The sequence below is a fragment of the Rutilus rutilus genome (assembly GCF_951802725.1).
Source record: "Rutilus rutilus genome assembly, chromosome: 7".
In the NCBI taxonomy this organism is placed as follows: Eukaryota; Metazoa; Chordata; class Actinopteri; order Cypriniformes; family Leuciscidae; genus Rutilus; species Rutilus rutilus.
Window position 1 is genome coordinate 39325036 of NC_140221.1, and position 12377 is coordinate 39337412.

At 35.9% G+C, this 12377-nt stretch overlaps 1 protein-coding gene across 1 annotated transcript in view; it reads left to right on the forward strand.

The window, feature by feature from the left end:
- The window catches only part of galnt9 (polypeptide N-acetylgalactosaminyltransferase 9), a 90284-nt gene that overhangs the window by 40157 nt on the left and 37750 nt on the right, over positions 1-12377 (forward strand). The gene's annotated exons all lie outside the window — the stretch shown is intronic.

Genomic DNA, 12377 nt, shown 5'->3' on the forward strand with positions numbered 1-12377 from the left:
ATGTGTTCTGAACTGTGATGAACTCCTCTCTTCATGTCATCACCAGCCTATCATTTCGTCGTCAACCTGTCGTTGTCAGATAGAACCGCCTGACCCGGGACTTTAAATGCACATAGTTATTGTTAGTCATTGTGCCATCAGATCTTCCCATGGATATATTGTTTATTTTGTTTGAAATATGTTCCACATTTGATGAGAAATATTTTTCTATTTATAGAAACATCACGTGTTAAACTTTGAAGTAACCTGACATAAAGCAAAGCTTCAAAGGCAAGTCGATTTCATATTGGCAGGATATATCGTGCTATGCAGGAGGGTTGACAATTAGCACTTTGATGTTTAAGTTTCAAAGTAACAGGAGGCAACTAACAGAAATCCAAAGAGGCCAATTAGTCAATATCTGAACTGCAAGAGCTTCGGTCACAGAAACTGTGAAGTATTTAATATATGCTATAAGAACAACAGTCGTTACAAACCTGTATGACTTTCTTTCTTCTGTGGAACACAAAAGAAGATATTTTGAAGAATGTTTCAGTGCTTTGTTTTTTGGCTGTGTCCAATGTTGTGTTGGACCCTTTTGAATTTCCTTGTATGGACAAAAGCAGTAGAAACATTCAAAATACCTTATTTTGTGTTTTCACAGAAGTAATAAAGTCATACAGATTTGGAGCGACATTTAAATTATGACAGAATTTTAACTAGGAGCTCATATAGAGAACACTTGAATGCCATGCGGATTGTTTTGCTTAGATTTTGTGGCTATGTTTACTTGATGAGCATAGTAATTCCTTTAGTTAAACAGGCTCTGAAACAACCCAGACAGAGCTTGTAAATAAACAATTATCAGTGAGGCCAGTTCAAGTCTTTGCTTAAAGATTTCTTTTTTTCCTTCCCAAGAGGAGTAGATGGATATTTCACAGTACAGTTGCTAAGTGCCTCAGAAGTAGATCCTTAAAAATGACCACGGAGTTGAATCCTCTGTGACCTGAGCTGGAAAAAAACTTAACGTCACGAGCTTCACAAAGCTCAGATTTATGGCAGGGATGTTGCTCCGAATCCTCTTGTTTCCAAGGCCAACAGACAAAGACATAACCTGGTGTATGGAGCATACAACCTGGACCACTGGGCAACGGAAAGGGTATTATGGTCTGACAAGTTATCTTTCAACCTTACATCTAGCTCCCGGCAGGTTCAGCAAATCTTTTCAACCCAAATCACTGCTGCCAACTTTTATGCACAGAGGGGATCAGTAATATTATGGGTAGTCATTTTATGGAAGTCAAGTTGAGCATGGTACTATGGCCAAGGAATAGGAGACTATATATTATGTAAACTAACATTCATGGTATTTTGGTGCATGGTACATTATTTTAAGTGTGTGCCAACTTATAATTCTACAAATTCTACATCATATTACATAAACAAGTTTTGATTTTGCCAGATTTTGGCATGGGGGAATTTTGTAGTCACTCTACTACTCATACAATTGCATGAGTAATTTAGCTTGTCGTCTGTAGAGCTCTAGATTGTGAATTATGTAATTTTCTAAAGGTGTTTCAGTCTTCAGTGTGAGTGACACTTGTGGACAGCACATAACAAATTATACCACAGCCTGTAATTCCATCCAAATTTGAGCTTGTCGTCCTGTCAGATTCAAGATGTGCGTGTGTGTCACATGAGGATAGAGTATACAGCCAGTCCAGTGGGTCATAAATTGCACCTACTATGACTTACACAAAACCTTTTCTCCAGGACAGAACATAGTGTTCTAAACTCGTTCATTATTCATTCACATGACTTGAGCTGAATTGGAATGACAGAATTATGATTTTTAAAAACCTTTCAAATAATATACTAAGTCAGCATTCAGAGTTTGCCATGCCAAATGTGCTCTCTACTTTCTACTCTTTCTAATTTAATTACACTTCCTTGCAATTCTGCATTTTATTTGCTGCCTCAAATCAAATGCAGGTATTTAATTACATTTTGGAAGTCAAAACATCTTATTTTTGGAACATTTCAGGAATTTTTATTTCCATCTTGGTGTTTCCATTTCAGAATGTTTCAGCTGCTTGAGCTGAACAAGATCTACCTTTACACCCCAAGTCACAATTGGTGTGTATTTCAATATGCATTGTACTTGTACTGACCATACATGCCTGAATTAAAGCATCTGCTCCTGACAGAATTTCATTATTTATAACACACGCTTAACCTTTATAGAGTGGCCCAGCACAGTGTTCGGTAGACTGGCAGAATTAGCTGTGATTGTATGAATACAGGAGAAGGCCTCTGTTGAACATTATTGATTATTCATGACTTGGGTCTTTTATCATCTGCTGTTGAATTTTGAAATGGTAAACGTGTGTGTGTGCGTCATTACACAGTTGACTGATAATTGATATTGTTGAGCACTCATCTGTAGGTCATTTTTCCCCCCTGAAAAGTATGTCCAGCCTTCCACCGCTGTAACCTATTGCCCTAGTGTCTTATTCTTCCAGTCCCCATTGTTCACAGTTGTGTTTGACACTGGTTCGCCGATCTCCCACACCTTTTCTTTCTCTTTCAATTTCTTCCTGCATATATGCCTCAGGTTTCTTGGGAGCTTTGTTTGATTTAAAGGGAGAAACACAGTGATACATTAGAGAATTTGAAATGTATTTATATATGTGGTACTAGATAGAAAATTCAATAGCAACACCAAAATATCTAAGCCTTGTAGGTATGTGTCCCACAACAATATAAACAAGCGTACAGTAGTTGTTTATCAGCTCCTTCTGTGGGTGTAATTGTCTGATCTTTTGATATGTTTTTTGAAGCTGAAGCGTGTAATTTTTTTCAATTTCAAAAATACTTTCTTTTGTCCCAGTTTAGTGTGCTGAACTTAAGTAAGCCATTCTTATGTTGACTTCTTGAAGACTGTAAACACTGTGGCTTTGATTGTTTTGAGCAGTTCAACTTTCTTCTTCGACTTCTTGTTAGTGGGACTTTGTGAATAAATGGAGTATTTGGTAAGATGTTATGCTGGTTTGGTGTTGCTAGTTTAACTGAATTAAATGACATGATTAATCTTAAAGGAATGGTTCACACACAAATGAGAATTCTGTCATTATGTATACATCCTTACGTTGTTCCAAACCTTTACGCTGTGTCTTCACACGAAATTTTGAGCAGGACCAAATAATGGAAACCATGGAGTGTTTGGAAAACCTGCATAAAAACCTGAAAATCTTTATTTTTTCTATTCCCTTTAGTCCCGTAAGTGGCACACATATTACATATTTCAGCTTCATCAATTTGGTCTTCTCCTGTGTGTGTGCATGAGATTTGGAAACATTGTGGAGATCAGATATCCCCATGAGGAAGGTAAAACCTGAAATCATCTGTATTGTGGGAACCTGCCAAGTTTTAGGGGACAGAAAATATCACCAGCATAAAAACAATAGAAGTAAAAGGAAAATCCCTCCCCCCAAACAAATGTGTGTGATGATCGCGTCGACAGGACTCCATTAATGAACCACAATGTTTGTATGTGTGCCTACTACTTCAACATATTTTGGGAACAGATTTTTACTCAGAAGTGAGCTAAATCTGATCAAATGGTATATAGTATGTCAGTATATATAAAGTAAAAGAGTTTTTATTTTATTTTATTGTAGTAATGCAGAAAGATTTCTGTTAGGGTTGTGGATTAAGGTTAGGCTATAATATTTATAAATAGCTGTATATTAAAATAACAGTCTAACGAAAGTCCCCATTTAGATAGCTGTGTAATCATTCAGTAGGATTTCAGTTTAATCTTTATAAATTTCCTTATTCTACTACCCTTTCATGTACAACAGCACCAAAAGCTCTGTGCAACCACAAGATTATTGCTGAAATAGATGTAAATTGTGTACAACAGGCTATTTCTATGCTTTCACCTTTGCTTCAATGGATTTGATAACTGTAGCCATAAATATATTCATAAACAAAGGTGCCGAAACATCCTATTCTTCATATTATGGCAATATAGGATGTCAGAGACTGATAACTGAGATGGATTATGTGGGCCAGAATGTGACCTTGTTTAAGTTGCAGGACTTGGCTGCACTTGCACATACTGTGTGTGTGTGTGTGTGTGTGTGTGTGTGTGTGTGTGTGTGTGTGTGTGTGTGTGTGTGTGTGTGTGTGTGTGTGTGAGTGTGTGTGTGTGTGTCTTACAAATACTGTGAGTACAGTGCTTGTGTGTTTTAACTGACAATTTAATGTACAAGTATGTGTCCCAGAGCTACACTTAAATATGTAAAATTTAAGTTTACTTAATTAATTTGTATTGGGACTACATTTGAATTTTTAGTTCTCAGCATGCTGTAGGAATTTGGAGAGTAAATGTTGAAATGAAGTGTCCTAAAGCAAAGTCCTTCTAGTGTTTAATTTTCAGATTGGATATTTATAAGAGTTTCTTTTGTTAAAGTTTTTGTGGTCACCATGTAGAGGTGGTTAGGTTGTAGAACATATGTCTAAAATTAAGATAAATTAATCAAAAAGTATGTACTTATTAATTTTACGTAACTCAGTGTAGTCAATTGGTTGCATTTACTGGTAACACTTTTTTTTTTTTTTTTATGATTGTCGCTGAATCGCAATTTGCATACTTTTACTGCATATAACGTATTCAACAGTTTTGGGAAAAGTTACTTTTAAAAGTAATGCATTACAAGATTGCGTTACTCCCAATAAAAGTAACTAATTGCGTTACGTCGTTACTTTTTATGAAAGCTAATGCGTTACATTACTTTTGCGTTACTTTTTCTCACCTGGGCTGGGCTTGCTTGTTTGTTTTGTATAACAATAAAAAAGTTATATTTTTGGCAAATGTAAAGGCCCTTTCACACCAAAAGTGAAATGAAGCCTCAGGCTGAAGGAAATGCATATTTACACCTGTACAGTAGAGGGCGCTGCTCAAACAAACCTTTCAGCTGTGCTGTCATTCTGGACTAGAGAATGGTTGCAGGAGACAAAAGTTCAACACTCTTATTTCTAAATCTAATCTAAAATATGGTTGAATTAGATCTTGAAGGTCAGCAGCAAAGACATTGGTTAATAAAGTGAGATTAAATACATAAAGTATATTTGTGTCATTTAATATAGTTAATTATAAAAGTTTTGCGCAAAATTCTGAGATTGCATTTTATTCATTTTGAGGAATACTGAATGTGAGATGAGTAAATGCATGTTCACATTTAGTCTAGAACTAAAATAACTATCATATTTACACAGCGCACACAACACCTTCTCACTTTATTTCTCTCAACATGGGGACAGGAGAGCTGCCAGTCAATAAATGTGAAAAAGTATAGCATTACTTATTTGAAAAAGTAACTTCGATATTGTGATGTAAATTGAAAAAGTAATGAGTTACTTTACTAGTTACTTGAAAAAGTAATCTAATTACGTAACTTACTTAAGTTACTTGTAATGAGTTACCCCCAAAACTGGTATTTAAACACAATAACATGGTATAAAACTATCATAGAACCCTTTGTCACTGTAAGCATTAACATCAATGTATTACCTTAACATTCATAATTACTTAATCTTATACATTTAAAATGTTGTTGCTTTTTTCAGGCATTTTTAAAAACTGTTTTAGGCTAAATGCATGTGTGCATAATTTAAGGCTAATTCACTCTGATATCGACAGATGGCAAAACACGTTCACACCCCTGTTGGCGTTATGTTGCTTATTTTCACCGATTGAACATATTGAACCAGCATTCGTTGGGTCTTGAAGTCTGAGAAGTAACATACTGTAATTTGTTGACTATCGGCGTTGGTCTCTGTGTGTCCATGCAGTGTGAATTAGCCTTTAAAAGTTTGAAAACATAGCAATCTAGGCACCTTTAGCATACAATTTTCAATATTCTAGATTGGGATGCACTGATAGTCTTGCATGCTATGTGCACTGGAATTCCGCTTGTGACTTTAGCGAAGAGATTCAGATCAGTTTAAATCTACATCTAATGATTTCACAGCACTGAAATGCATTAATGGTGGTTACCATAGTGATTTCGTGGAGGAGCGATTTCTATAATATAATATCTGACATGTACCACACAGTTGCTTATTGGTTAGAAAGGCACTCTCAAAAATCAATAAAGCAAAAATTCGATAATTGGTGTCACATACTTTCAAAATAATGATTAATGGGATTCACGTTAAACTCTGACCTCAGTGTCTCAATGAAAACATTAATCAATACGTAGCTTTCACTGGGATGGCCTTTCCAGGAGCCCACATGAACATTTCAAGCAAACCTCCAAGGATTCTCTGCCTTGTTCCTCCCAATGAAAGTCTTTCTGTTTGCACTATTGAAATCACCTTTCGGTTTCTTAATCAATAGTTTCTTAGATGCTTTTATTATCTCAGGAAGTGAATCTCAGGATAAAAATGATTTTAAATTTGTCATTTAGCTGACAGTTCATCAGTGTACAGTATCTTGTCTTGCTCAAGGCCACATGATGATAGTTTATAGATTCCCCTTTGTGCAGGGTTTGAACCCACAACCTATTGATTATCAGATTGAATCTTTAACCACTAGGTTGTTCCACTAACAGTTTTGAAACAGTTTTAAATCTGTGGTTCACTAAATGGTTTAATTGTATCTGGAGCCAAATGTCTGGTCAATATTTGTGAAGGCGTAATTTGTGTTCTTACTAAGGCTTGAAATCAAGTGTAAAATTTCTGATAAGCTAATGGAAACACAGGAAAAGAGTGTGAATTAAAAGTGTTCTATATGACGTGTGATATTGGTCAAATGTCATTATGCTTTTGTTTGGGCTGTTTTAGAGCCTTTGAATGTGATATTGTCAGAACTAAACACAGGTTAGCTTGCATGCATCATTGAAGACTTTCTAGAGCTGCTTTACATAATTGTTGATTCACCTTTTACCACACTAATCTACTGGAACTTGATGAAGAACTCCAAATGAAAAATCTGAAGTGATTAAAGCTAATGAAGTATGAGGGATGAGCATTTTTGAAGTCAGTCAATTGGAAGTACAAACACAGTTGGCTACTTTCAAAATGAAGCTAAAAGCTCACAGTGAAATGTTCACTGCCAGACCTCCACTATAGAACCAATGATACTGCAAAAATAAAATATGTAATATGTATCTAGTGTAATATGTATCTAGTTTACACTTAATTTAACAAGCATTTTCATAAAAACAAGTCAAGTTCAAGCTTAACCCTGGAACTCTTGATCCAAAATGGAAGTTGGAGTTGTAAGGGGGTGCTCTGTGGGGTTTCCCTACATATTTATGCAGGCTTATTGGAAAGTTAAATTAATCATTCATCATATTTGGTAAGTGATTAATCATTGTGCTTATAGTTAATTAATATGGATGAGACTGCAAGTGGCCAATTTTCAACCTAATAATGAGTTTACTGTCTAAATTGAGCTTATGTATTTTTAGAGCATATTATTATGAAGTGAGCACACAGATACTGTGAGGATGATGTACTTGCTCTTGGGAACATTTCATAAATATTTAGGAGGGGGAAAAGTAAAACATTTAACAGGATGAGGCTAACATTGCTTCACCGTGACAGGCTGCAACATGTCTAAAGGCGATAAATCTTTCCCAGCTTCTAAGCTGCTCAACAGATTCATAATGTGCTTAAAAACAGCATGTAAAAAATTAAATCCTCCATCCCACTACATGAATAAAAAAGCTTTGGGGAACATTTTGCCCTAGACTAACCTTTTTTAACCAGGCACTATTCCCTGCACACTAAGCAGACACAAGCAGTTCATGGGATATTTGCAGTGAATGAGGCAAGATTTCATTTTCTGATAGAGGCACATGAGAGAATATTTGCTAATTCTGGATGTGTCACACAGGAGTTTCATCAGTTGTGGAGAATTGAGGGCTAATCTCTAAGGACTGTGTTCCTGGACTATCTGTAAAGGGAGGAAGACAGGGAAGATAGCAGGACTTACCTCCATAAGATGACATGCCAAGTCAAGCATGTGGGTGATAGAGATCCGTTTACTCAGCAAATTGTCCGAGACTGTGCATGGGCTACAGAGCTTTATTGTTTCGACTAAGTGATTTATGACGTACCCCATGGACCTTAGTCAAGGTAGGCGCCATATTTAAGTTGACATGAATGAAAACGTGGCTGTGAGAGATAGACATATGGGTTGCGGGATTGTATGTTTTAAAGTCCCAGGTTGCATCTACATTTTCAGTATTTGATCATTGAACAGACTATACATCTATTCCTCAATACCAGTGTTATTTTAGTGTTATTTACTGTTATAGTATTTATTAATATTTTTAGCTTTTATTTTTTAATCTTTATTTTGTTATGTGCTTTTGTCATTTTTTTACATTCAGTCATATTTTTATTCAGTTTTAGTTTGTTATTGTAGTTATTACTCTCTGAGACTGAGAATGCTTCTGTTCATATTTTTTCCTGACAAATTATATGATCAGCATAACAATTTGAGTGAAAAGTTGATCTGCAAATTATAATGATGATTATTATTATTATTATTAATGCGATGCTCCTTTGTTTTAAAATGTTAAATCCCAAAATATGTTATTTTATATTCTTTGTTTATTTCAGTGTTTGAATTACATTTCAAATATCAGATTCCTGGAGATGTTTTGGACTCCACTGTGTATCTACTCTAAGATGCATGCAGATTTGATATCTACATAAAGTATACATGAAGGAATGATGTTAGAATAAACCAAACCAAAATATCATTATTAAACCTGACATTTTAAATGTAGTCAATCTAAGGCTGTTAATACAAGATTTTCCTTCAATATTTTTTCTCCTATTTTATTATTTCTGATTTCGTGTCTGGCATTTACATCTATTTTGGAAATATCCAAGCGTGTCCTGTGGGTAATGAAAGAACTGATCACTGTTGCCCTTCTGCACACCCCGTCTTGTATACCAAAGAGAGTCCCTTTTGTAATTAATCCTAGCAATTACTGGCAGCTGTGTTAGTGTAAGGACGGAGTTTTTAAAATTGAACATTCATCTTAGGGGATGCAGTGCAGCATATTTTTTTTAACTTTTGGATTTTCCTATTCCTGTCTATATTCTAGAAGTTTTTTTTTTCTCCTTCTGTTTACTCCCTTCACACCTTCTTTTGTGGCACTTGATATGTTTGTTTTGAGTTGAGCCTTATGTAGCTCTCTAGTGCGCGTCATGGCTCTGTGATACTGTAAGGTTATATTTTGATGATTTCCCCCCCCCTCTTTCTTTTGTTTTTGTTCTCTTATGTGACATCCTGGAGTGATCGGAATGTGGGCTGTAACATTTCATTTCATAGCACTAGTTTTACAGATTCCTACTTGCATTCAGTGGGTATGCATTTTAGCACTCAGTGATGACGTACACTGTAAAAAATTTCTAACCCTCCCAAATCAAAAATTTCAAGTGACCGATAACATCTAAATTTTTCAATTGGCCCAAGTGAAATTCTGTAAATTATAAAATTAAATGTACAGATTTTCACTTGGGCCAATTGAAATTTACAGAATTTCACTTGGGCCAATTGAAAAATTTTGATGTTATCGGTCACTTGAAATTTTTTGATTTGGGAGGGTTAGAATTTTTTTACAGTGTAAGACTACTGTATGGGCCCTATCATACATCCGACGCAGTGCAGCGCCAGGCGTGACACAAGTGTTTTTTGCTAGTTTTAGCCCGAAGCAGTTATCATTTTCACATCCTGCGCCACGTCGTTTAAATAGCAAATGCATTTACGCCCATTGGCGTGCTGGTCTGAAAATGAGGTGTGTTCACGCGCATTGTTGGCGCGTTGCTATTTTGAGGCAACTGAAATAAAGCAATTTTGTTTTTGTTATATAAAGGGCGCGTTAGTAATGTGCACCTATAGGCGGGTCCACAACGCACGTACACGCTGCTTATTACACACACAGGGACGTGCAGCACACAAACTAGCCAAATATAATTTTTTTTAAAGAATTACAATGTAAAAGATGAATTTTGTGTACATAACTATATGATGGAATCTGGCTTGTCCCGTAGATGGTCTGCTTGTGCGCTTTAACCTCGCACATGAGCAGATCCGTTTGCTCTCTGGGGACGCGTTCAGTCTTTCCGCTTGCAAATTCCACCATGTCAATAGTGAATCCGCCATGGTGTGAGCGCAACTGGCTTTTAAAGGGAATGGGAAATTACACCCAAAACACACCCATTACTCATTATGAGAATAAGGACAACCATTTGCCGCGCGCCCCGACCATTTTTCCCATCGTTAAACTAGCAAAAGTGGATTCAGACACGCCCATCCGCTTAAACTAGGGCCCTATAAAATAGGATGATAAAATCAGGGAAAGCTGATGGGCTTGGTTATTTGCATGCTATATTTCCTCATATTGCTACTAGCATTATATAATATATCACACTGGATTTTTTTTTTTTTTCACTCAACTAAACCATTTCATAGCATCTCAGCTTACTATGGATACTCTACTAAGCAAATGATCAGATTAGAATTGTTTTTCACCAGCACAAAACCAACAGAGTAGACTACACATGTGGAATCTTATCTGCACACCACAGGTTTTTTTTAGCCCAGAGTGGGCTCCTTTGGGATCTTACATGTAGCTAGTCCAGGTTATGACGCCAGCGGCCCAAGGACAGAGAGGATGAATAGATGGGTTCACAAGAGGGATGGTTTCTCTTGCAAGGGCATTACCCACATGTGCTGTTTCGTGCTTTATTTAGGACCAGGCTTTTTATGAAAGAGCAGCCATCTGGTCTATAGAGATGTCTGTAGTTGAATAGTAGATTGACAGGGTTTAGTTTCTTTCTTTTTTTTCTTCTTTTTTTTTAGATCAGTTGTTGTTATTTACCATTATATAGTATAAATTGACAATTTGCACCATATTTAAATGCAGCTTGTACCACAAATTGCAATAGTTGGTTGGAAGTAGATTTGGACTGTAGGCTAGTGCTTAGATTTTATGCATGAGTGAGTCAAATTTAAATCTGGCTTGTGACATTTTCTAATCCTATCCTCATCCTCATCTATGAATAAAAAGGCAAAAATCCTGTTGTTATACTGTATATGATATGTATTTTTCTGGGTATATATACACTACCCATCTCAAAATTGTAAGGTCTATAAGATTTTTTAAAAGAAATTAATACTTTTATACAGCAAGGATGCATTAAAGTAGAAAAATGAATGACAATAAAGACATTTGTAATGTTACAAAAGGTAACACTATGTAGCTTTTGTCCCTCTATCCATGGAAATCCTGCTCCATTCCCCATAAAAAGACCTCTGTCCCTTTTAAAACCCTTTTTTCCCTTGTTAATTGGACACTTACATTAAGAAGCCTCTCAGTGGGCTATTTTATTTTCTGAAAGCCCCACTCACAGCCCTATTAAAACTCATGTCTCCGTGTTGATCATTTCCTTAATGTGATTGAGCTTTTTAAGGATGACCTCAAAAAAAGACGAAGGACACCAAAAGGAAGAGACATATAAGGATGTAAAGCTAAGAAATAGTACATTCAGAAGACAAAGAGCAACGGTAGACAAAAATGATTTGCGAGGTAGAGAAGGTACAAAAAGGACATTGATGGGGAGGGACTGACAGAAAGTTTTTGCAGGTTTTCTTATTAGTCTGGTGTTTGCTTCTGCTGGAAATGTCAATATGTGATGATCACGCTGCCAGGCTTGATTGTTCTCCTTTTAAACCAACACTGGATGTGATAATGGAATACAAGCTTATTTACAAAAAGGACAGAATCAATTTTCTAACCAAGATTATTCTTGGAAAAGCCACATTGGTTTTAAAGTAAACACAGAAGCTGTATACTATAGATGAATGAGAAATTGACATTTGATTTGTTTTGGTTATTTACAATGTCAGTTTACAAAATAGGCATTTGTGCATTACAATCAAGTATGTGTACTGTGTGATGTACAAATTGTATTACTTTTCACAAATTCAAAAAGGCACAGTGTAGAATATAACACCTTGTCAACAACCTTAATTATTCATCAATCTCATTCAATATTTGGTTCAATTTGGTATTCCTATGACATTCAAAAATTTGATTTGTGTGGACAAAATGGATGAAATAGAAAAGATTAATACAGGTAAGTGTTGTTCTCAGTTGTGGAATATTTGTAGTTCCCTCACAAGTGCCTGCTTTCATCCTCTGGTATAGGCGTTTTGGAGAATGTTTTAAGAAAATGTAAGAACATTTCACACTGACATCCTAACTCTGATTTCACTTCTGTTACTCTGTGTAGCAGGAATATAACAGCCACTATTTGTACTGGAAGTAAGAAAAGCTCAATATGTCTCAACTCCCGATCTCTCT